This window comes from Stenella coeruleoalba (assembly GCF_951394435.1).
Source record: "Stenella coeruleoalba genome assembly, chromosome: 3".
Lineage (NCBI taxonomy): Eukaryota > Metazoa > Chordata > Mammalia > Artiodactyla > Delphinidae > Stenella > Stenella coeruleoalba.
This window is the reverse complement of record NC_137148.1, coordinates 97,094,594-97,121,013: the sequence shown is the minus strand read 5'-3', so window position 1 is coordinate 97,121,013 and position 26,420 is coordinate 97,094,594. Positions and strand designations below refer to the sequence as shown.

General features: G+C 39.6%; 1 long non-coding RNA gene across 2 annotated transcripts in view; it reads left to right on the top strand.

Moving 5' to 3' along the window:
* Positions 1–26,420, top strand: part of LOC307184496 — a 302,936-nt gene that overhangs the window by 126,096 nt on the left and 150,420 nt on the right. For both annotated transcript variants that reach the window (XR_013827728.1, XR_013827729.1), the window contains exons 2-3: positions 21,542–21,670; positions 25,037–25,248. This is a non-coding gene — a long non-coding RNA (uncharacterized lncRNA). The remainder of the gene's footprint in view (positions 1–21,541; positions 21,671–25,036; positions 25,249–26,420) is intronic.

Genomic DNA, 26,420 nt, shown 5'->3' with positions numbered 1-26,420 from the left:
GGCCCAGCGGCCATGGCTCACGGGCCCAGCCGCTCAGCAGCATGTGGGATTTTCCCGGACCGGGGCACGAACCCGTGTCCCCTGCATCGGCAGGCGGACTCTCAACCACTGCGCCACCAGGGAAGTCCCCACATCTTCTTTATCTGTTCATCTGTGGATAGACATTTAGGTTGTTTCCATGTCTTGGCTGTTGTAAATAGTGCTGCTATGAATGTAGGGGTGCGTGTATCTTTTCGAATGATAGTTTTGTCCGGGTATATGCCCAGTAGTGGTATTGCTGGACTTGGCAACTCTACTTTTAGTTTTTGAGGCACCTCCATATTGTTTTCCATAGTGGCTGCACCAATTTGCATTCCCACCAACAGTGCAAGAGGGTTCCCTTTTCTCCACAACCTCTCCAGCATTTGTTATTTGTAGACATTTTAAAGATGGCCATTCTGACCAGTGTGAGGTGGTACCTCATTGTAGTTTTGATTTGCATTTCTCTAATAATTAGTGATGTTGAGCAGCTTTTCACGTGCTTCTTGGCCATCTTTATGTCTTCTTTGGAGAAATGTCTATTTAGGTCTTCTGCCCATTTTTTGAGTGGGTTGTTTCTTGTTGCTGTTGTTGAGTTGTATGAGCTGTTTGTCTATTTTGGAAATTAAGCCCTTGTCAGTAGCATCATTTGCAAATATTTTCTCCCATTCTGCAGGTTGTCTTTTCGTTTTGTTAAAAGCTTGTAAGTTTAATTAGGTCCCATTTGCTCATTTTTGTTTTTATTTCTGTTGTCTTGCACTTTCCCTGATCTTATTCTCAGGCTCCTTGGCAAAGAAAGGGGAAGCCCATAACCACCTGGACAATATCAAACACCATCTCCTGCCCCAAACAAACAAACAAACAAACAAAATAGAACAAAGTTGAAGCTAGCCTAAAGATCAAACTTCCCTAAATTATAACTCAGCCCTTATTCGAGATCAGAATACCCAAATAAATAAATAATGTCTCTAATCTGGCTTTGATACAGGAGTTGAAACAAAACATTGAACCAGATTTATTTACTTTTGATGGGTAGGTTTTCTTTGCCAGATATTGGTTTTACTGATCAAAAAAAAAAAAAAAATCTTCCCTTTAGGAAAGTGATCATAATATCCAGGGCACCAAACTTCTTGTACATAGATTTTGTAGAGTGATCTTTTTCATGATGAAAACATTCCGATTTGATTTACTTAATCAAAAGAAGATTTCTGAGGATTAGTCAAACTTCAGTCATTTAGGGTATGATGCACTGAACTATAAAAAGTTCTTCAGATATTTGAAGGCTTGTGTTTATACTTTCAATTCTTCTGAAATATTGTTATTAACTTGTATAGTCCTTCCATGATGTGAGTATAGCTTTTATTAAAAGTCATACTGTTTTCTGACTCAGGGAGTTTTGATTCTAGATTAAATCAAGTTTAATTTAGATGATGCTGCTGAAAGTGAGAACAATCCTGTTTGAATAGTACCGTCACAAAGGGAATTGTTTCATCCATCTATCTGTATGGAATGCGTATTTGGGAGTGACAAACTTACCAGAATGCCACACAAATAGCTGGGGACCCAGATATAAGGATACGTGGTCAGAGCAGAACTTAGAGCTCTGAAAAAATTTTGAAAGGCAAGGAGAGGAAGAAACCTCAGACCAAGTGACCTGGCTTGGGTGTCTGGTCCAATAGAGGAAGGCAAGTATCATCTTACTTAACTGCCTTCTGCATATGAAGTCAAAACATTGTGGGCTGTGCTGCTGAGACGTAGCGCTGAGCCACAATAGGATTAGCCTAGAGCTCTTTAAATTCTATCTGCTTTTAAGATAGTAACAGATTCAGAGTCTGGGACAAGACCAAACACACAGGGGAGCACAGTGGTCCCAGATTCAAGGACTAAGGGGGTGTCGGGGCATGAGGGCAAGTAGGCCCCAGAGAAGATGGGAGAACCTGGGGAGAGCACGAGGGATCGATTGGGAGGTTTGGCTCAGAGGAACTGACTGCCCCAAATAATGGTAAATGCTCGTCAGAGTTTCTTTAAGGAGAGTTCAGGGATCATGTTTTGAGCAAAATGTTCTAGTGTCTTTAGAAAGCATTGTTATTTGAGCCTCACATATGGGATGCATGTGTCTGCTCTTCTCTTACTGTTTCCTTATCGTGCTTTGGCACAACTTTGGCACAAGCCTTTTCTCCCACTTTCTAGACCTGTGCTATATGCTGCTGACTGGTCAGATGGATGCGAGCTTGTGCCCTACTAAGCTACCAAACGATGCAGGCGCTTACCTGTATGTGGCCAGTCAGTGAGCATATCAGACTGGCTCTGAATTCATGTGATCACTGGCTAGGAACAACAAAGGACACACTGTTCTCTGCTCTGTCCAGTTCCACCAGGCTAGCTCTCTGCTGATTTCAAAGTTATAATATCCTCACCCCAACACATCATCTCCCTTCCTTTCTACCCTCACTTTCAAACTCTGATGACACAAGTCTAAGAGGTTGGTTAATCTTTATCTTCAATTCTTTTCCCGTCTATCCCTATCTCTTATTAAGTCTGTTTAATTTGCCCTTTGCCATGTTTCAGCTGACTCTACTCTGGTAATTGTCCTGTTGTGCTTAGTTTTTTCCAGTTGTCTCCTAGCATGTCCTGCTGCTGGCAGTATCTCTCTTCCTGAAACCAATTTTTTTAGGATGATTTCCTGTTTAAGGTCCACAGTTCTTATGGGTTCAGGCACTTTTGCCTTGTGTGCTGGATCTCTCACCAATGAACCCCATCTCCTGGCTTGTTTTGTTTCCCTGCTCCCTCCATCCTGACCCCTGCACCTGGGTAAAGCCTTTTCCTGACTCCATGCCCCGGAGCCTGAGATGGCCTCCCCTCTGCTCTGCTATTCTAATCCTACCTGTCAGGCAAAGCCCAACCCGACACTCATATTCACCGAGAAGTTTTTCCAGTCAAACTCTAGTCCACAGTGATTTCTTCCTTACACCAGTTTTCTATTTCATCATAAATAACCAACATTGCCACAGAGCTTCTCCAAAAACACTTTCATATATAGCCTATGCTGCTATCTAGTATAATCTCTTAAGTTAGTATCCATTAAGCCAATTTTCTTAGCTGCTGGTGGTCAAGATTTTTTTAAAAATATATTAATTTTATTTTAATTGGAGGGATTTCTCTTTCTATATTTTGGGTCGAGACTAGAGGTTAGTGCAGCAAGTGCAGATTAGCTTTTATATTTAATGTTTCAAGGAATATGTATTTTTCAGCTGGAGACAGATTCAGGTGGTGACAGAAATGAGAATAGAACAGTTTTATGTAAGGACGGGAATAAATTGAGCTACATGATTATACTTGTATCAAATGACTGAACCTCAGAAAAAAATATAAACGGTATTAAATCAACAGCAACACCGTATATCATGTATCTTCTACGTCATAGATTAGAAAATAATTCGTTGATTATTTTGCTGTGTTTTCAGAACATCTGGAAACGAATAATTTTCTATTTATAAGAGATAATTCTGAAATTTTTAATTTATTCAGTCATACATTTGTAATTAATGTTTATTGGTTCAGTTGAGAAAATATTGAAGAAGTTTTCATTCAAGAAAGGGTTTCTTTTGATAATACATTAACACAGAAACATAGGGAACCATTTTACCATCTTTTAAAAACAGCCTTGTGGAAATCAAAAAACTGTTTGAATGAGGAGGTCTATATTTTAATGTTTCTTAAAAAATTATGTTAGTCTCTTTCATGTTGCGAGGAATAAAACGTTATTAGCTCTCTTGCTTAGTGGGTGTTTCTGTGAGGGATAGATCTGGAAGTAAATGAGGCAAGGAACTGTTTCCACAACTACAGATAGGCCACGAGGAGCTCCTGGGTGCTGTGCAGGTCACCACAGCTGCGGTCCTCCTCTCCAATGTTATGGTGCCTTTGCAAATTTGTCTTTGCCAGTCACTCCCCTGACCATCTCTCAGCTCTCCTCTTTACCTACAACTTCTGTTGCCTCTGTCTACTGCAGTCTCTCTGTATCCCTCTACTGTTTATCCATCCTGATGTTCTGCTGAGTTCTTGAAGTCATGTCAGAATTTCCTAAAAATATCCAGCAGACTCTGTATTTTATCACCCACTTCTTGAGCCAAGGCTGTCTACAGCCTGTTAGAGTTTGGACACCAGTCCTCGGTCCAATTAGGTATAGTCAGAGTGGGAGGAGTCATGCTGTTCAAACCTCTCACGAGGCAGGTTGTGACCAGGCCTCACTTGATTGGTAATTTTATCCTAGGCTAGCGTGGACTTCGCAGCAGCAGGACATTTGTTTCAGCAGGGTCCCAGAAGAGCTAGATGTGGGGATCCTGCAACTTCATGCTGAGAAACTCGTAAGACAATCTAAAAGCCAGAATATCAATGTCTTTATTTAAAATGAGAAGTTTAGCTATCATGCCAATCAGATATTTGTGACTGCCTGGCCAATTTGATTTTTCTCCCTGTAGGCAGAGCTGAACCATGGGCAGATTAGCCAGACAACTGGCCAGAGTAGCAAGGAACAAAGTGGCCTAAACAGTTTTGGATTCCCACTTGTGACTCCTCACAAAACGGGCCAAATGGAAATTGGTTCCATTTCTGATTCAGTAGGTTAGTACTCAGTAGAGACTTATTGAATGTGAAAGTTCTTGATTACACCTTTTGGTGGAAATAAAGATCAGTCCTTGTCAGCAACAATTTCTTTGAGTTCTTTTCCAAAATAAACCACCACCTTGCATTTTGGACTGAGAGATAGAGCCCCAAACTCTGAGATCTCCTGGTTCCAAAAGGTACAAGACAGAAAGCATTGGACTCTGACTTTTCTCCCTCTTTGTCACCTATCCTGGGGCAGAAGCATCCTTTGTCCTTATTCCGCCCTAGGCACTGTGGCTTTACATATGTTAATACCTTAATCCAAATTGAATGAGGCCCTCTAAAAACCTGTTCTGGGATGGTAGATAGTGGTACACGCAAAATCAATCTCTCCCTGAAATGCTTCAGACGTTAATTTAGTAGAACCATTAATTTAATGTTAACAATCTAATTCCAAACATTCATTTAAGATTTTGATTCTCTCACAGTATCTTAAATCAATAATATATTTTTTAGCCTAGGATCCTTTCTACCATTTTAAGAGGATTTTACATATTTCTGATCCCATCCATTACCTGTTGATTCAGTGTGTTCATTGGGTGCTGCAGGAAAGTGTTCAAATATGTGGCCCTCTGTTGATTTCAAAGCCTAATTCTTGGACAGCCAAACTATTTCCTGGTTCTTCACAATCCCCCTTACCTGTCTTTCCTGCTAAAATCATCAGCAACTTGAGGCCTGGGTGGAGGCTTAATGCCAGTACCTGGCACTCTGACATGCAGCTGGTATTTAGTTGAGGTTCATTTAGTGAGAAAATTCTCTGTTGCCTGTATATCCTGGTGATTTTTATAACAAATGCCTATAGATACAGACTGAGAGTAGATTTCAGGAGTTAGTGAATTCAGCATAGGAGTCAGCTTAAATCCTTCAATGTGTAGAATGGACACCACAGTAAGAAACACATCTTTCCTTTTCTGTTAAGGATATGATTTCAGTATTGATTCAATTTCGTAGTTGAGGGTAAATTGACAGAATATCAGCCCACATTACAAGAAAATGTCATAGTATGTTGCTTAAGTACTTGGAGTTGAACACTTTATCAAGTAGTATGAAATGAGCACCAGGCCAGCCAATGCCATGCTCTATTTATTGTGATTGAAGCCAAAAAAGGATGACTCCTTTTGACGTGTTTACTCTTTGTGCGTGGCAATGATTTATCCCAATCTGTGATTGTTCTTAATTTCTAGAGATATGATTGTGACCTTTGCTTCTTGTAAGAGAGCTGTGTTTGGACATCTTTCAATGACTTCAAATGCATATATATGAAAATATGTATTATATATTTATATAATGTGTGTGTGTATATATATATATATATATATATATATACACACACACACATATATACACATATAGGTTTTTTCTTCTGCGTAGCCATCAAAGTGTAACCAATTACTCTCTTTTTAAGAACCATTATCTAATATTAGCAGCAGTACAAAGTGTGCTCTTATATATTACCTGGTACATTAATTAAACTGAATGGGGTAGTGAGAATGTATTCACAGTGTTGGAACTAATGACTCAGTGCATTAGTAGTGATAGAGAAGGCACACTGGAAGACAAATGTCTTGTTTTAATTGCACTATTGTACCATTTGAATACAGAGAGTGGCATTTCTTTCAAATTGTCTGTAAGTAAAGTCTGTCATTATATGAATGGTAAAGTACCCCCCTCTATGTCTCCAGACTAACTAATGTTTAGTAAATATTTTTCCTTTGTTGATTATGTCCATTCAGGGACAGTAAAATCATTGCTGCTAATGTAATTCTAAATGGGTATTGATACCAATTATGGTTATTACACTGTTGAAAAATTAGGCACTATGAGAGCCTTAGAATTACATTAGAAAAGAAAGTGTATATGTACTTTTTAAAAACTAGCAGTACCAATTAATAATTAAAATCTGTATTCAAGAACTCATGACAAAATAGACATAAAAATAAGTAACATATCATTTAGTAACATGAGTTTCACAACTAATGTTTGCTTTGTTAATAGCTATATCTCCAGCACCTAGAGGAATGCCTGGCACATAGTACATTATCAATAAGAATTTGTTGAATGAAAGAAAGTCATATAAAGTATCCTATGATCCTTTTTCTCATGGGTACTTAAGGTTTATTTATGTTTCAGTCCATTCAGTCTTCCAAGACAAAAATACCAAAGACTGGGTAGCTTTAACAACAGAAACTTATTTCTCACAGTTCTGGATGCTGGAAGTCCAAGATCAAGGTGCCAGCAGATTTGGTGTCCAGTGAGAGATTGCTTCCTGGTTCATAGATGGCTGTCCTTTTGTTATAATCTCACATGGCAGAAGGGAGCTCCTCTTTTATAAGGTCACTAACCCCTTTCACGAGGGCTCAGCCCTAATCATCCCCCAAAGGCCCTAGCTCCAGATACCATCACACTGGGGGAATAGGTTTCAATATATAAATATTGGGAGGACACAACTATTCATTCTATAGCAATTTCCAAACTACCTACTGCCTTAGTTCATTAGGATTGGACTTGAAATATAATATTAAAATTGCTGAATGCCTCTCCTCAAATATTAAGCAGTAACGAGTTCCCTGTTAAAAATTTGAAAAACGGGGAGGGGGAAGGGTAAGCTGGGACGAAGTGAGAGTGGCATGGACAGATATACACCACCAAATGTAAAATAGATAGCTAGTGGGAAGCAGCTGCATAGCACAGGGAGATCAGCTCGGTGCTTTGTGACCACCTAGAGGGGTGGGATAGGGAGGGTGGGAGGGAGATGAAAGAGGGAGGAGATATGGGGATATATGTATACATATAGCTGATTCACTCTGTTATAAAGCAGAAACTAACACACCATTGTAAAGCAATTATACTCCAATAAAGATGTTAAAAAAAAGAAATTTGAGAAACTAGCTCTAAGAAGTTAGTCAATTTGGCTGCAGTCATATGGCTGTGCAACAACATAGCTGTCCTCTGGTCGCCTCATACTTCTAGCTCTGACCTCTGTGTGCAACATGCCTCACTCATGACTAATGGAGGAAACAATGTCAGGACTCCATTTGTGTAAGAAATAGAGTATAACATCCATCTATAGGTAACTGATAAGTTTAATAGAACTATGAGCTAGGTTTGTATTATTGACATTTTTTAGAGTGAAGAAACTGAGGTAATTTACTTGCAGTAAGCAGTACAGTGTTAGAACATCATGAAAAGACTTTAAATGCCAATGTCTAAGTAGCCTTCATAGAGTTATTTAATGATTATTATGGCAATCTGATATTAAAAACACGAAGCCTGATGAGGAAGAATTCGTTTGTCTGAATCTTTTGAGGCCCTAGATATTTAAAAATTCTGTTGAAGTAACAGATGACTTCGAATCTCTGTAGGTTTCAACAATGTTGATGTGGCATGTAGATTGGTTGTATCTCTGACGTAGAGGCTAAAGAAATAGCCCCAGGCTAAAGGCACAGTCCCTGTCTGGGACCTACCATACTATTGGCAGAAGGGAAGGAGCAACAGAGCCAATAGAAATGCCTGGTGATTCTTAAATCTTCTGCTCCGGTGTGGCGAACATCATGTCTACTGGCCAAAGCAAGTCCTGTGGTCGAGCTCAACTCCAGTGGAGCAATAACGTATATTCATTCCCATAATAGGAACTGAAAGTCAGGTGGCAAATGGGTGGTGATGTAGGATTCCTCTTGTGGAAAAAAGGAGTGAGTAATTAGGAACATGACCCATTGTACTCCTCCATCTGTATTCCTTTCACAGAGCTGCTGTAACAAAGGAACACAATGCGGGGGGGGGGGCACTTAACACAACAGAAATGTATTCTCTCACAGTTCTGGAGGCTAGAAGTCGGAATCAAGGTCTTAGCAGGGTCATGATCCCTCTGAGACTCGGCAGGGTCCTTCCTTGCCTTTTCCTGGCTTCTGGTGGTCGTTGTTCAGCCTTGGCATTCCTTGGCTTGCACCTCTCAAATGTGGTTGTTTGTTTGTTTGTTTGTTTTCTGCTATGATTTATTAATGAACTATTTATTAGAAGATTCAGTCGTGGAAAGATGAAAAGGAAAAGCATAAAATATAAGTATAAAATTTAATATTAATAAATTGAGTTGGTTACAAAATCCCAGAAGTGTCCATTAATTCACCTTTAAAAAAGTATACACACAACACACTTTTATTTAATACATAAATGTCCACGTCTATTATAATGTCTTTAGAAATTGCAATAAGATCACCTTGATGCTTTTTTTGCCCTCTATTCTGTTTTCTGATACTAGATACTAACATTGCCTATCCTGCTTCATTGCCTTTGTGTGTGTGTGTGTGTGTGTGTGTGTGATTCTGTGTTTGAGTAACATGCTTGGCAGCACCTTTCTTTTAACTTTGCTTTGATACTTTTTATGTTTCTGTTGCAAAAACCACACAACTAAAAATTACATATTTGGATAATGTTTTTTATTCCAACTATTTATACTACTGTCATTAGAAATGCCACTGATCTTACTTGCCTCATTCTGGTTTTTATTCTTAATACATACTTTTCCTATTTTCCTGATGATTATAATGCAAATGTTACCAAATTTTGATTCTTCTGGTGGTTTGGAAGTTATACACGCTGCTCTTCTTCAACTAATAAGTCTCTGTGACACATTACAATTATATACCTGTACAAATAATTATATATGAATTTATTTTTTCTTAATCATTGGTGAAAAAGAATTAAGGAATTACCATACTTTAATCCCCTTTCTTCTTTTAAGGTAGAAAATTTAGCATGCCCTTCAGTTTTGTAATGGTCTATGATTTCTCACCTAGCTTATTAATACCAAATAATTTTTGAAATTATTATTTTTAAAATTATGTTTGGAATAATTATTTAGACTAAGTCAACATTAACTGATATTTGATACCTACACTTAGGTCCCTAATCCTGAGTTCTTATTTTTGATTAAAATTTTGTCAACTGGTGCACCTTTTCCATTAGAAGGGTACAAAGATTTCTGAGCACTTACATACATGCAAATATGTTTGCACATATAAATGTCAAACTGATGACTGACATAAAACATATTTACTCTCAAAACTATGTAGCTACTGTTCCCTTGTCTTAGGACAGTTAGTGTTTAAAGGTGAAGTCTATGTCCAGACCAACTTTCCTTTTTTTGTTCCTCCGTTTCCCCTCCCCCTTTAAAAAGTTTACATATTTTACATATTTTCTTAATTTTTCCTCCTTGTAGGTGTGTCATATGTGTATTCAGGTTTGGTATGCATATGCAGGGCTTTTTTCAGCCCAGTTAGATTTTTTTGGCAATCTTCAAAGTTAGCTCTCTTTCATTTCAATAATATGACGTCAGATGTCCTTTCTCTGACTTTTGCAATCGCAAGAGTACCTCTCATTCATTACTATCACCAGTTCCTTTTCCTCTGTATTCATAGAGTGATTCTCAATGTTCATCTCAAAATTTCATTTTCTGCTTTGTCAATTCTGCTTTTAATGAATATTTTAAATGTGTGACTGAACTTTTAGTTTCTTTACATCTTAATAGCTCATTAAGCTCCATTTTTATTAACATATCCCTTTTATCCATTTTCCTCCATATCTTTGTTCTTCATTTTATTGTTATTTATTATTATTTTTTAAACATCTTTATTGGAGTATAATTGCTTTACAATGTTGTGTTAGTTTCTGCTGCATAACAAAGTGAATCAGCTATATGTATACATATATCATCATATCCCTTCCCTCTTGCATCTCCCTCCCACCTCCCTATCCCACCCCTGTAGGTGGTCACAAAGCACAGAGCTGATCTCCCTGTGCTATGTGGCTACTTCCCACTAGCTATCTATTTTACATTTGGTAGTGTGTATATGTGAATGCTACTCTCTCACTATGTCCCAGCTTACCCTTCCCCCTCCCTGTGTCCTCAAGTCCATGCTCTACATCTGCGTCTTTATTCCTGTCCTGCCCCTAGGTTCTTTTTTTTTTTTGTAGATTCCATATATATGTGTTAGCATACGGTATTTGTTTTTCTCTTTCTGACTTACTTCACTCTGTATGACATAATCTACGTCCATCGACCTCACTACAAATAACTCAATTTCATTTCCTTTTATGGCTGAGTAATATTTCCTTGTATATATGTGCCACATCTTCTTTATCCATTCATCTGTGAATGGACACTTAGGTTGCTTCCATGTCCTGGCTATTGTAAATAGAGCTGCAATGAACATTGTGGTACAGGACTCTTTTTGAATTATGGTTTTCTCCAGGTATATGCCCAGTAGTGGGATTGCTGGCTTATATGGTAGTTCTATTTTTAGTTTTTTAAGGAACCTCCATACTGTTCATCACAGTGGCTGTATCAATTTACATTCCCACCAACAGTGCAAGAGGGTCCCCTTTTGTCCACACCCTCTCCAGCATTTATTGTTTGTAGATTTTTTGATGATGTCCATTCTGACTGGTGTGAGATGATACCTCACTGTAGTTTTGATTTGCATTTCTCTAATGATTAGTGATGTTGAGCAGCTTTTCATGTGTTTGTTGGCCATCTGTATGTCTTCTTTGGAGAAATGTCTATTTAGGTCTTGTGCCCATTATTGGATTGGGTTGTTTGTTTTTTTGTTATTGAGTTCCATGAGCTGCTTATATATTTTGGATATTAATCCTACGTCAGTTGTTTCGTTTGCAAATATTTTCTCCCATTCTGAGGATTGTCTTTTGGTCTCCCATTCTGAGGATTGTCTTTTGGTCTTGTTTATGGTTTCCTTTGTCCTGCAAAGGTTTTAAGTTTCATTAGGTCCCATTTGTTTATTTTTGTTTTTATTTCCATTTCTCTAGGATGTGTGTCAAAAAGGATCTTGCAGTGATTTATGTCACAGAGTGTTCTGCCTGTGTTTTCCTCTAAGAGTTTTACAGTGTCTAGCCTTACATTTAGGTCTTTAATATATTTTGAGTTTATTTTTGTGTATGGTGTTAGGAAGTGTTCAAATTTCATTCTTTTACATGTAGCTGTCCAGTTTTCCCAGCACCACTTAGTGAAGAGGCTGTCTTTTCTCCATTGTATATTCTTGCCTCCTTTATCAAAGATAAGTGGACCATAGGTGCGTGGGTTTATCTCTGGGCTTTCTATCCTGTTCCATTAATCTATATTTCAGTTTTTGTGCTAGTACCATATTGTCTTGATTACTGTAGCTTTGTAGTATAGTCTGAAGTCAGGGAGCTTGATTTCTCCAGCTCCATTTTTCTTTCTCAAGATTGCTTTGGCTATTCGGGGTCTTTGTGTTTCCATACAAATTGTAAAATGTTTTGTTCTAGTTCTGTGAAAAATACCATTGATAGTTTGATAGGGATTGCATTGAATCTGTAGATTGCTTTGGGTAGTAGAGTCATCTTCACAATGTTGATTCTTCCAATCCAAGAACATGGAATATCTCTTCATCTCTTTGTATCTTCTTTAATTTCTTTCATCAGTGTCTTATCGTTTTCTGCATACATGTCTTTTGTCTCCTTAGGTAAGTTTTTTCCTAGGCATTTCATCCTTTTTCTTGCTATGGTGAATGGGAGTGTTTCCTTAATTTCTCTTTCAGACTTTTCATCAGTAGTGTATAAGAATGCAAGAGAGTGTTGTGCATTAATTTTGTATCCTGCAACTTTACCAAATTCCTTTATTGGCTGTAATAGTTTTCTGGTGGCAACTTTAGGATTCTCTATGTATAGTATCATGTCATCTGCAAACAGTGACAGTTTTACTTCTACTTTTCCGATTTGGATTCCTTTTATTTCTTTTTCTTCTCTGATTGCTGTGGCTAAAACTTCCAAAACTATGTTGAATAATAGTGGTGAGATTGGGCAGCCTTGTCCTGTTCCTGATCTTAGAGGAAATGGTTTCAGCTTTTCACCATTGAGAACAGTCTTGGTTGTGGGTTTGTCATATATGGCCTTTATTATGCTGAGGTAGGTTCCCTCTATGCCTACTTTCTAGAGAGTTTTTATCATAAATTGGTGTTGAATTTTGTCAAAAGCTTTTTCTCCATCTATTGAGATGATCTAATGGTTTTTATCCTTCAGTTTGTTTATATGGTGTATCACATTGATTGATTTGCGTATACTAAAGAATCCTTGCATTCCTGGGATAAACCCCACTTGATCATGGTGTATGATCCTTTTAATGTGCTGTTGGATTCTGTAGGCTAGTATTTTGTTGAGGAGTTTTGCATCTATGTTCATCAGTGATATTGGTCTGTAGTTTTCTTTCTTTGTGACATCTTTGTCTGGTTTTGGTATCAGGGTGATGTAGCTCATAGAAGTAGTTTGGGAGTGTTCCTCCCTCTGCTATATTTTGGAAGAGCTTGAGAAGGATAGGTGTTAGCTCTTCTCTAAATGTTTGATAGAATTCGCCTGTGAAGCCACCTGGTCCTGGGCTTTTGTTTGTTGGAAGATTTTTAATCACAGTTTCAATTTCAGTGTTTGTGATTGGTCTGTGTATATTTTCTGTTTTTTCCTGGTTCAGTCTTGGATGGTTGTGCTTTTCTAAGACTTTGTCCAATTCTTCCAGGTTGTCCATTTTATTGGCATATAATTTTTGTCATAATCTCTCATGGTCCTTTGTGTTTCTGCAGTGTCATGTTGTTATTTCTCCTTTTTCGTTTCTAATTCTGTTGATTTGAGTCTTCTACCTTTTTTTCTTGATAGGCTGGCTAACTTTTTACCAATTTTGTTTATCTTCTCAAAGAACCAGCTTTTAATTTTATTGATCTTTGCTTTGTTTTCTTCATTTCTTTTTCATTTATTTCTGATCTGATCTTTATGATTTCTTTCCTTCTGCTAACTTTGGGTTTTTTGTTCTTCTTTCTCTAATTGCTTTAGGTGTAAGGTTAGGTTGTTTATTTCTGATTTTTCAAGTTTCTTGAGGTAGGATTATATTGCTATAAACTTCCCTCTTAGAAATGCTCTTGCTGCATCCCATAGATTTTGGGTCCTTGTGTTTTCATTGTCATTTATTTCTAGTTATGTTTTTATTTCCTCTTTGATTTCTTCAGTGATCTCTTGGTTATTTAGTAATGCATTATTTAGCCTCCATGTGTTTGTAATTTTTACAGTTTTTTTCCCCTGTAATTGATATCTAATCTCACAACGTTGTGGTCAGAAAAGATACTTGATACTGTTTCAATCTTCTTAAATTTACCAAGGCTTGATTTGTGACCCAAGATATGATCTATCCTGGAGAACGTTCCATGAGAAGTTGTGAAGAACATGTATTCTGCTGTTTTGGGATGGCATGTCCTATTAATATCAATTAAGTCCATGTTGTTTAATGTGTCATTTAAAGCTTGTGTTTCCTTATGTATTTTCATTTTGGATGATCCGTCCATTGGTGAAAGTAGGGTGTTAAAGTCCCCTACTATGATTTTGTTACTGTTGATTTCCCCTTTTATGGCTGTCAACATTTGCCTTATGTATTGAGGTGCTTCTCTGTTGCATGCATAAATATTTGCAATTGTTATATCTTCTTCTTGGATTGATCCCTTGATCATTATGTAGTGTCCTTCTTTGTCTCTTTTGATAGTCTTTATTTTAAAGTCTATTTTGTCTGGTATGAGAATTGCTACTCCAGCTTTCTTTTGGTTTCCATTTGCATGGAATATCTTTTTCCATCCCCTCACTTTCAGTCTGTATGTGTCCCTAGGTCTGAAGTGGGTCTCTTGTAGAGAGTATATATACAGGTCTTGTGTTCGTATCCATTCAGCTAGTCTATGTCTTTTGGTTGGAGCATTTAATCCATTTACATTTAAGGTAATTATCAATATGCATGTTCCTATTACCATTTTCTTAATTGTTTTGGGTTTGTTTTTGTAGGTCTTTTCCTTCTCTTGTGTTTCCTACCTAGAGAAGTTCCTTTAGTGTTTGTTGTAAAGCTGGTTTGGTGGTGCTGAATTCTCTTAGCTTTTGCTTGTCTGTAAAGGTTTTAATTTTTCTGTTGAACCTGAGTGAGATCCTTGCTGGGTAGAGTAACCTTTTTTTTGTAGCTTTTTCACTTTTATCTCTTTAAATATGTCTTGCCACTCCCCTGTGGCTTGCAGAGTTTCTGCTGAAAGATAAGCTTTTAACCTTATGGGGATTCCCTTATATGTTATTTGTTGTTTTTCCCTTGCTGCTTTAAATATTGTTTCTTTACATTTAATTTTTGATTGTTTGATTTATATGTGTCTTGGCATGTTTCTCCTTGGATTTATCCTGTATAGGACTCTCTGTGCTTCCTGGACTTGATTAACTATTTCCTTTCCCATGTTTCGGAATTTTTCAACTATAATCTCTTAAAATATTTTCTCAGACCCTTTCTTTTTCTCTTCTTTTTCTGGAACCCCTGTTATTCAAATGTTGGTGCATTTAATTTGTCCCAGAGGTCTCTGAGACTGTCCTCAATTATTTTCAGTTTTTTTCTTTATTCTGTTCTGTGGCAGTTATTCCACTATTTTACCTTCCAGATCACTTATCCATTCTTCTGCCTCAGTTATTCTGCTACTGATTCCTTCTAGAGAATTTTTAATTTTATTTATTGTGTTGTTCATCATTGTTTGTTTGCTCTTTAGTTCTTCCAGATACTTGTAAAACGTTTCTTGTATTTTCTCCATTCTATTTCTAAGACTTTGATTCATCTTTACTATCATTACTCTGAATTCTTTTTCATGTAGACTGCCTATTTCCTCTTCATTTGTTTGGCCTGGTGGGTTTTTACCTTGCTCCCTCATTTGCTGCATATTTCTCTGTCTTCTCATTTTGTTTAACTTACTGTGTTTGGGGTCTCATTTTTGCAGGCTGCAGGTCCATAGTTCCCATTGTTTCTGGTGTCTGCCCCCAGTGGATTAGGTTGGTTCAGTGGCTTGTGTAGGTTTTCTGGTGGAGGGGACTGGTGCCTGTGTTCTGGTCAGTGGGGCTGGATTTTGTCCTTCTGATGGGCAGGGCTGTGTCTGGTGTTGTGTTTTGGGGTGTTTGTGACCTTAGTATGACTTTAGGCAGCCTCTCTGATAATGGGTGTGGTTGTGTTCCTGTCTTGCTAGTTGTTTGGCATGGGGTGTGCAGCACTGGAGCTTGCTGGCCATTGGGTAGAGTTGGGTTTTAGCGTTGAGATGGGGATCTCTGGGAGAGCTCTCGCTGATTGGTATTACATGGGGCTGGGAGGTCTCTGGTGGTGCAATGTCCTAGACTTGGCTCTCCCTCCTTGGAAACTCAGGCCTAACACCCAGCTGGAGCACCAAGATCCTGCCAGCCAGGTAGCTCAGAAGAAAAGGAAGAAAGAAAAGAAAAAAAGAAGAAAAAAACAGAACAGATAGAATCCCAAACCAAATGGTAAAAACAAATCTAAACAGGCAAAATCACACAAAGAAACATACATACACACACTCATAAAAAGAAAACAAAGGAACAAACAACAACAACAAAATGAACAGCCAGAACACTAGGACAAATGGTGAAAGTAAACCTAGACAGACAATGTCACACAAAGAAACATACACATACACACTCACAAAAAAAAGAAAAAAGAAAAAAAATTTTAATGAAAAGATATGTAAAAAAATAATAAAGTAAAATAAGTAAAAAATTTAAAAAGTAACAGAGCAACAAAACCCATAAACAAATCCACCAATGATAACAAGCACTAAAAGCTAAACTAAGATAAACATAAAAACCAGAAACAAATCAGACTCAGAGAACAAATCTGGTCTACAATTGCTCCCAAAGTCCACTGCCTCAATTTTGGGATGATTCTTTGTCTATTCAGGTATTCCACCAATGCAGGGTTCATCAAGTTGATTGTGGCGATTTAATCTGCTGCTCCTGAGGCTGCTGGGAGAGACTTCCCTTTCTCTTCTTTGTTTGCACAGCTCTTGGGGTTCAGCTTTGGATTTGGCCCTGCCTCTGTGTGTAGGCCAACCTCAGGCATCTGTTCCCTGCACAGACAGGAGGTGGTTAAAGCAGTGGCTGATTAGGGGGCTCTTGCTCACTCAGGCCAGGGAGATGGAGGGGTATGGTAGTCATAATTGGAATTCATGGTGAGCCTGCAGCAGCAGAGGCTGGCGTGACCTTGCACCAGCCTGAGGCACGCCATGTGTTCTCCCGGGGAAGTTGTCCCTGGATCACGGGAGCCTGGCAGTGGCGGGCTGCACAGGCTCCCAGGAGGGGAGGTGTGGATAGTGACCTGTGCTTGCACACAGGCTTCTTGTTGGCAGTGGCGGCAGCGTTAGTGGTTCATGCCCGTCTCTGAGGTCCGAGCTGATAGCCCTGGCTCATGCCCACGTCTGGATCTCCTTTAGGCGGTGCTCTGAATCTCCTCTCCTCATGCACCCCAAAACAATGGTCTTTTGCCTCTTAGGCAGGTACAGACTTTTTCCTGGACTTCCTCCAGGCTAACTGTGGTGCACTAGCCCCCTTCAGGCTGTGATCACACAGCCAACCCCAGTCCTCTCCCTGGGGTCTGACCTCCGAAGTCTGAGCCTCAGCTTCCAGCCCCCACCCGGCCCAGCGGGTGAACAATTTGGGACTGCTTGTTGGCACTGATCCTCTGTGCAGGAATCTCTCCACTTTGCCCTCTGTACCTCTGTTGCTGCGCTCTCCTCCATGTCTCTGAAGCTTCCCCCCACGCTCAGCCCCTGTCTCCGCCAGTGAAGGGTCTTCCTAGTGTATGGAAACTTTTCCTTCTTCACAGCTCCCTGCCCAAGGTGCAGGTCCTGTCCCTATTCTTTTGTCTCTGTTTTTTCTTTTTTCTTTTGCCCTACCCAGGTACTTGGGGGAGTTTCTTGCCTTTCGGGAAGTCTGAGGTCTTCTGCTAGCGTTCGGTAGGTGTTCTGAAGGAATTGTCCCATACGTAGAGGTATTTTTGATGTATTTGTGGGGAGGAAGATGATCTCCATGTCTTACCCCTCCGCCATCTTCAAGATAGTTTCCCTTCTCAAATTTTTAAATAGGGAACTTGTTACTGCTTAATTTTGAGGAGAGGCAGTTGACATTTTTAATATTATATTGCAAGTCCAATCCTAATGAACTAAGACAGTAAGTAGTTTGGAAGTTGCTATAGAATGAATAGTTCTGTCCTCCCAATATTCATATGTTGAAACCTATTCCAGTCTCTGCCTGTTGTCACGTGGCATTCTCCCTGTGTGTCATTCTGTTCATATGGCATGTTCCTCTTTTTATAAGGACACCAGTTATAGTGGATTAGGGGTCCACTGTTCTCATCTTAACACTTTTTAACTTGAGTCTATCTGCAAAGAACCTATTTCCAAATGAGGTCACATTCACAGGTACCAGGTTTAGGACTTCAACATATCTTTCAGAAGCACACAGTTCAACCCATAACACTGTCCTAGCTTATTTCCCACCCCTGTAATGAGGTTCTCTCTCATCCTCTACCTGTCACCCCCATTCTAAACCACTTACTTTTTTCTAAATATCTTATTTGTGCTCTTTGATTGATGGATATCTCATTTGTGTCTCTTTACCAGTGTCTCCTATTTCATAATGTAATTGGACATTGTTGATCCAAATATAACCACTTAGTTAAATTTATTCCTGTTCTTACATAATCTAATAGGACTGGATGCAAAATAAATCAATGGATTTTAATGTAACAGAATATGAAAATTGCACTAATATGATTTCAGATTCCTCATTGCAACCAATCTTTGAGAAACTATGTCCACTTTGGGTTATATCAAACAACAATATTCACAATTGTCTGGCAAGGCTAGGAAGATGCTTACCAGCCTTTACACAGCATATTACAATAGATTGCAATAGGCCTGGTCCATTGCTCCTCTTCTCTCTCCTTTATCTTCATCCATCCTTCTGTGTTGGCTCCATCCTTACCCTCCATTACACAGGTTTAGTTCTCCACATCAGAACACTAGGCACTTTGAAATTATTGGCTTTCTTCCAGCAGTATTTGCCATTGTTGACCATTTTTTCCTGTGTTTTATGACATCACACTTTCCTGATCTTCTTCCTACCTCTCAGTAAGCTTCTTTTACCCCCTTTGTTAACTCCTCCTCGTCTAACTCCCCCTTAAATATTGGTGTTCCTCAGGACTCAGTGTTGGATTTTTGCTCCTCCACTTCTGCACTCTCCCTGGACAATCAGTTATATCTACTGTTTGATTTCAATGACTGTCTTCAAGCTAATGACTCAAATCTCTACATTCTACCCCATCCTTACCCCTGAGTTCGAGTCCTGTATACGTAAATGATTTATGTGACATCTTACCTAGGATGTCTCCAAAGCACCTGAACCTCAGCCTGCTCAGAACTCAACTAAACATCTTATCTTTTAAACACTGTCCTCAGTGAATGTCATGGAAATTAGAAGCATGGATTCTGAAACAGTGAGCCAGATCAAATCCTGGCTCCAACACTTACTGGCTGTGTGATATAGAGCAAACTACTTACCTTCTATGTTCCCTTTTTCTAATTTGTATAATATGAATAGCAGTTGTACATACCTCAAAATTTTGTTGTATTAGTGAGGCTATATGTAGAAGGCTGAGAATGGTGCTAGACAAATAGAAAATATCAATGAATGTCAGCTATTACTTTCTACCCTGATGCTCTGACATGAAACCTGGGTGTCATTCTTGAAATCTCCAACTCCCTAACTTCCTCCCATTTACATTCAGTCAGTTACCAAATCCTAGTGATTTTTCTGACTAATGATTTCTAAAACCTACTTATGGATCACTATTGCCATTATGACAATCTTCATCCCATTTCTGGATAGAACTCACCCCAGTAACTGATTTTCCTAGTCTATCCCTGGCCCCTCCTTGGCAGTCTCCACAGTACAGCCAAATCTATTTGTTACCAACAACTTTATTATATCACTGTCATTCATAAGACTCAATAATGGCTCCCTCATTAGTGCTAGTAGTGGGGCTGAGCTCTCCCAACATTGGGACAATGAGATGAAAGAGACTGGAAGCTGAGCTGCTGCAGTATTCCTCCAAGGAGAGAGTAGAGAAAGCATAAGATTCTACCCACAATCCCAGCATGAGGCTCCTAAGTTCTGAGGAGGAGGATCTGTCCTATATTTCTTTTTTCCTGATGCCTCCTTCAAGGAAATTCAAAAACTCTGATGTGAGCTTGGAACAAGGGGAGTCAAAATAGAAACAGAGCACTCAGATAATCAGGTGGGAAGATGTGGCCTGGGGAAGCAAGAAAGTTAAAGTCTAATTATATTATCTCTTTGCAACATTCTTGCTCAATGATAGTGCTTACCAGTGTCATCAGAGCAAAACTTAAACTGAAAGGCTGATTTCTAATTTGTACTGTTTGCTGTTTAAATGTTACTATTATAAAGCCAAAACAAAACGAAAATAGATTTTTCAGTTGAGAATTTCACCTACAGCCTTGTGCCCACTCAAGAGAAATATTTCAGAATGAAATACTCCAAAGAGTTTGGCCTCCTGGCATGCTTTCCTAACAATTAAATCAGGATGCCTCCACCAGCCATTTCAAAGACATTTCCTGTTTGAAGCAGTCTGCCCACTCAGTGTGAGAGGATGTAGCTGATTATCCTCCTGTAAACAAGGAAAGACCTTCAGGTGGTCTGACTTGGAAGGAGAACCTGGCTGTGGGAGAGAGAGGAAGCCACAGCCAGGGAAGGAAGCTTCAGGGCGCAGAGAAAAAGGTGTGGAGGGAGGAAGTTTAGAGCATAAAATGAACTGGGAAAGATCCAGACAAGGTGCAGTGGGAAAGTGCTGCTGGTATTGCTCATCCTGGGAATGCTGGGCCCCTTCTGTGGGTGAAGGACTGAAGCTGCTCATCTCATTGAAACAAGGTAATCAGGAAAATGTCAGACTAAGGGTGCACTAGGAAAACATTTTATTGTGAACGTTTTGAATTTTTTGTGTAGTGGCTAAAGCAGGATGTAAAGTACGGGAGATCCTGAGATATCAAAGAAAAAATGCACTGGATGTAGTTAAACAGGCAAGAGAGACTTTATTCAAGACCATTGCAATAGAATAGAGAGATTGAACTCAGGTCTCCTGGAATGAAAGGCAGCAGTGTTAAAAGTGCTGAGACGAACCAGCAGTAATTCCAGGAAGACGTCAGGGAGGAGGCTGATGAATGTGATTAGGCCACCTGTGCTTCCTAATTGGTGCTTATTGAAGTTAAGCTCCTATACTTCTCCAAAGACCAGGAGATAGGGATGCTGTCCCCTTGATGATTATGTTTCAAAGCGGTGGCTCCCAGGTCCTTGAGAAAGACATTCCTGGGTTGTAATAATGGCAAGAAGCTTTTATAAAGATTTACTCAAAGGGGCAGAGAAAGAATTTATGATAGAAAGTTTTCTAAAGTAAATGCTGTAAGTAAAGGGAGGTCAGGGACCTAGAGTCAGAAAGAAGCCTGTCTAAAGTTTAGTGAAGCTGAGGGGAATGTTAAGTCCATCTTTGTCAATATGGGTTAGGTGTCTGATGGTGTGTTTAAATGACCAGTGAGACCAGGTAAAGATATAAATTGTTGCTTCTCTAAAAGTCAACTCACTGACTTAAACAATAAAGGGAATGTATTGGTTCATGTAACTGAAACTTCCAGGTAAAGTTTGGTTTGATCCTGGGCAGAAAAAGTTTTGTAACTCAGCTGGACCCTATGGAGCTTTCCCAGGACAGACTCCCCCGTGTCCTCTGCCTGGCTCTTGTTTGTAGAAAAACTCTAGCCTCCTAGGTCTTCCCCAGGTTCCGAAGAATAAATTTAATCAGAGATGTGAGAAAATGCAAAAGCAAAGGACAAAATCATAATAGTTTAGCCATTAAACAAAGTCAAGGACCTTTAGTTCCCCCTCAAGGGCTATAGACAATATTCTGAGCCATGTCCTCTGAACTGTTTTGCAGATACTGAAACCCCCACCAGGTGGAAGAAGTTAACTGTATGCTGCCCGCAAGCATGTAGACCCCAGACTGGTTGGAACCAGAAGGTTGATGATGTTGACTCCCAATTGCCTCACCACCAACCAATCAGAAGTATGTTCATAAGCTGATCGTGTACCCTGGCAACAATCTCCCTCACCCTGTCTTTAAAAACCTTTCCGTGAAAGTCATCAGGGAGTTCGGGACTTTTAAGCACTAGCTGCCTGGACTCCTTTCTTGGTGCCCTGCAATAAACACTGCATTTTCCTTCACCACAGTCCAGTGTCAGTAGATTGGTTTTACTGCGGGAGGATGAGGGACCCAAGTTTGGTCTGGTAACAGTTCCTTGTTCTCAATATCTCTGCTTTGTTTCCTTGATCCTGACATCAGTGTGAGAGCAGTTCTTCTCTTAGAGTTTCAAGGTGGCTGCCAGCAGTTTCCAGGACTAAAATGTTCTTCTCTACATCCAACAGGAAGAGAGTTTTGGCAGCAACTCAGGAAAAGAAGGAAGGAGCTTTTCTTTCCCAGAAGCCCAGCAAATATCTCCTGAAGCTCTGTTGGGCTCTTGTTGAGTCACACATTTATCCCTGAAGCAGTCACCTGGCCAGAGGGATGGACTTGGCTGATCTCCTTGAGTTAGGGGTAGAGTCTATCAGTTTGCTTGGGTTGCCATAACAAAGTACCACATAGTGTGTGGCTTAAAATATTAGAAATGTATTCCCTCACAGTTTTGTAGGCCAGAAATTCAAAATCAAGGTGTTGGTAGGACAATGCTTTCTTGAAGGCTTTAGGGGAGAGTTTGTGGCATGCCTTTCTTTTGGTGCTGCCAGTAAGCCTTGGCATTCCTGGGCTTGCAGCTGCCCAACTCCCATCTCTGCCTCTGTTGCTACACGTAATTCTTCTTCATGTGCCTATGTCCAAATTTCCCTCTTTTATTAAAGATACCAGTTATATTAGATTTGGGCTTACCCTAATGATCTCATCTTACTTGATTATATCCACAAAGACTCTATTTCCAAACAAAAGGTCGCATTCACAGGTACTGGAGGTTAGGACTTCAACATATCTCTTTGTGTGTGTGTGTGTGTGTGTGTGTGTGTGTGTGTGTGTGTGAGTGGCCACAATTCAATCCATAACAGGATGAATTCACTTATCAAGGCTTCTTTGGTTATTAGAAGGGGTAAATGGATGCTGCAGAGACAATTGAAAAACACCTGTACATTATGTATGTATGTTAGAAATAATCATAATTATAGGTGTCCTGCTCTCTGATTTCCATCTCCTATTTCAGGAGCCCTCTTTCTCTAAAATTCCCACTCCAGTAATTCTGCTCTCCTTATAGGACCTCCCATCCATTGACCCCACGACCTCACTTCCCTCTCTATTTGGCTTGGATTGCAAAGTTCTCTTTATAATAACTCTCTTGCACATGCACTTCACCTCCTTCCCTTGGTGAAGTGCATTGGACAACACCATGACCCTGTCTAAATCTGACTCTTGGTTAGCTCTGCCCCTGAGCCTGAGCCTCTGAACATGGCTACAGAAAAACACACTTAAATGCTGGTGGGTCTCACTTAAAATTTATGACCACAAACCTTAAATGGCCACTCAATACCGCTCAGCAGTCCTATTATATACATTTCTCTTATTGATTAATTCCCCCACTCTCTCACATACCTCTTTCACATCTTCCCCTTTCTTCAAACCTCCTATACTCCCCTCAGAATCCTAATGGCCATCTGATGCCTTTGTTTCTTGTTTATTGATAAAAAGAAGGAAACAGAATAGAACCTTTTAATCCACCAATCATGAAATCTACCAAAATACCCACAACTGTACTCATAAACTTTGCTGCCTCTCCTGGAACAGTGGGTGAACTACCTGTACTCCCACTGAGGGCAGACTTACCTAGTTGTGCCCTTTGCTTCTGCCATTCCCCTCTCCCCAGCACCATTTCCCTCCATCTACAGGATCATTTCCATAAGCATATAATATACCATAACATCTCCATTATTTGAAGAGTTCTCACCTGTTTTCATATCCCTCTGAAGGTATTTGCTCATTTTTTTCTTCCTTTTAGTATAAAACTTTATGAAAGAGCTAGACTCCACTAGTCTCTACTGTCTACTCCAGTTGGACTCTCCTCACCAAGACTTTATTTAAGCAGCTCTTGTAAGGTCCTCACCCACCTCTACCTCGCCAAATCCATTGGCCAGTCTCAGTCTTTATCTTACTTACCCTCCTGGCAGCTTTTGATACATTTGTTCACTTCCTTGTTTTGGAAACACTTCCTCCACTTCTGGGAGCCACACAGTTGCAGTTAGACCACATGTCTGGGAAGCACAGCACCTCACCGGCTACTTCTCTCACTGCCTCTCTTCCCAACATCCAAATGTTGAAGTGCCCCAGGGTGTGGTCCTCAGCCTTCCATTCTCTCCAGCTATATTCACTCCAAAGGTGATCTCAGTCATCCCATGGCTTTATACGGCATCCAAATGCTGATGGCTCCTGAATTTGTGTCTGTGGCACCTTACCTGTACCCTGAACTCTAAACTCATACACCTGGCTGCCTGTTTTACAATCCATTTAGGTCTCTGCTAAGTATCACAAATTATTATGTCCCAAACAGAACTCTTGATTTCTGCTGCTAATCCTTTTCCTTCCTAAGTCAGCCTCATCTTATTATATGAGTGCAGCACATGCTCATTTGTATGGAGTCATCCTTGGTTCTTCCCATTCTGTTACACTTCACATTCAATCTACCGACAAAACTTTCCAGGTCTACTATCAAAAGATATCCTGGAACAAAAAGAGGTATCCTGAACCCCATCGCTCTGACCATATCCACTCTTAGCTGACCCTAGGCCAGCCCACTATTATCTCTTCTTAGTAATTTCAATACTTGCCAATGTGGCTTTCCTGTTCCACTCTTTCCTCCTTACAGACTATTTCCCTAGCAGCCAAAGTGATTTTTTTTAGGTCGTTAATTGCGTCATATCTTGTCATATCCTGTCAATCTTCCAATGAATAGACTATTGTCCAAAGTCCTTATCATGGCTCATGAGGCTTCACATGATTTAGCACCTGTTCTCATTTTCAATCTCATCTGCTGTTTCTCCTACCACTACCCCAGCTCCCTCCATCACTCTAACCCACCTTCTTTTTCTTTCATAGCACTTAATACTTCCTGAATACCATATTATATATATTTGTTTTTTCACTGCTGTATCCTTAGCACCTAGAACAGTTCCTGGCACATTGAAGGTGCTCACTCAGTAAACATGGCTTGAATAATAGTAATAATATTTCCAACAGCTCATATTTAAACATTTTATATAAGCCATGTACTTAGTGCTCCACATGGATTATTTTATTTAGTAACATGAGTCCCTTGACCTATGAATACCATGGCTTATTTTTTCAGGACTGTCCACTCTTCCTAAAAGAATGATGTTCTTGTGTTCTTCTTGCAACACACAGAATCACAGTTTCACGCAGATCATCTCTGGTACCCACACGGTCTCGGACTCAAGAATACAGCTGTCCTTCTGACACTCTCTCTGGGCCAAAGTTGAGAATGATTTACTTGGAGTCAGTTTGCCAACAACAGGGACTACAAATTTGCTGATTCACTCAGTTCTTGAGGAAAAATCAATTGTGTCAAATCATCTTGCAGTCTGCTAAGAAACATTGTGAGTACAAGTCAATTCAATATTAATTTAGTACTTTGTATTTGACACTGCTTGACACTGAGCTAAAGTTCACTGTCTGGCCCCATAAAACAGCATGATGGGCTGCACTTCTATTGTTTTATTAGTCCCTACTACTGTTTATACCACCACCAGTACCTCCACTATAATGACTACTACTGCTACTTCTACAGCTACTGGATAAATTTTATAAGGCACTCGGTATACGATAGGCACTCTTCTGATCATTTCTATTTAATACAACAGCTCTTATCATATAGGAACTATTAATACATCTATTTTATAAATGTATAAGCCAAAGCACAAAGCAGTTAAGTAACTTGCTCAAAGTCACATAGCTAGTAGTGGAAGAAGGAAGATATAAGTTCTAATGCCAGACCTTTGCTCTGCCCTGTACTCGGCATCTCATTAACAATGACAGATATAGAGAGGATGCATCGAAGGAACACTTACTTTGTATATTTTAATGTGTTAGTGGTGTAAGCGATCTGAATGATTTGACTGCATGAGCTGCAAATACAATCATATTGTTTTATTTTTCAAATTAATTGTGTGAGATCGCTCATTTTTATCAGTGAGATTATCTCATACCACTGAGGCCTTCCTTCCTCACTCTCTCTGACTGTCCAAGAACCTAAGAGGTTTCCTCAGTCTCCCTGGGGTGGCTGATCTTCCAAATAGCAGGTGGACAGTTGGGTTATTGGCTCAGTGCCCTCCTGCTTGCGTTCCTCCTCAGTGCTACATGGTGTTGCTTTTGATGGCTGGTCCCCGATCATACACAGAGTTCTGCTCAGTCTCCTGCTATAATTATGTATCACCAGTTCATCCAGTCAGCAACTGTTTTTAGTGACCACATACTACATGGCAGGCCCTGGGCTGTGCTACCAGCTGGACTACAAAGAAGGTCAAGAGAGACAAACCACCTCTTTATGGAGCTTACACTAGTGAGAAAGTTTGACAGTAAACAAGGAACTCAATACCTCTGTAAAATATCTACTTATCATTATTAATGCTTAAAGAAAAGAAACAGGAAGTAAGGGGTGTGGGTCTATAAAAGGTCATTGCGGAGGACATCTGTAAGGAGGGACCATTTCAACTGAGACCGAGAGTTATGGAAATGTTCTAAAATTAGATTATGGTAATGGCTGCACAAC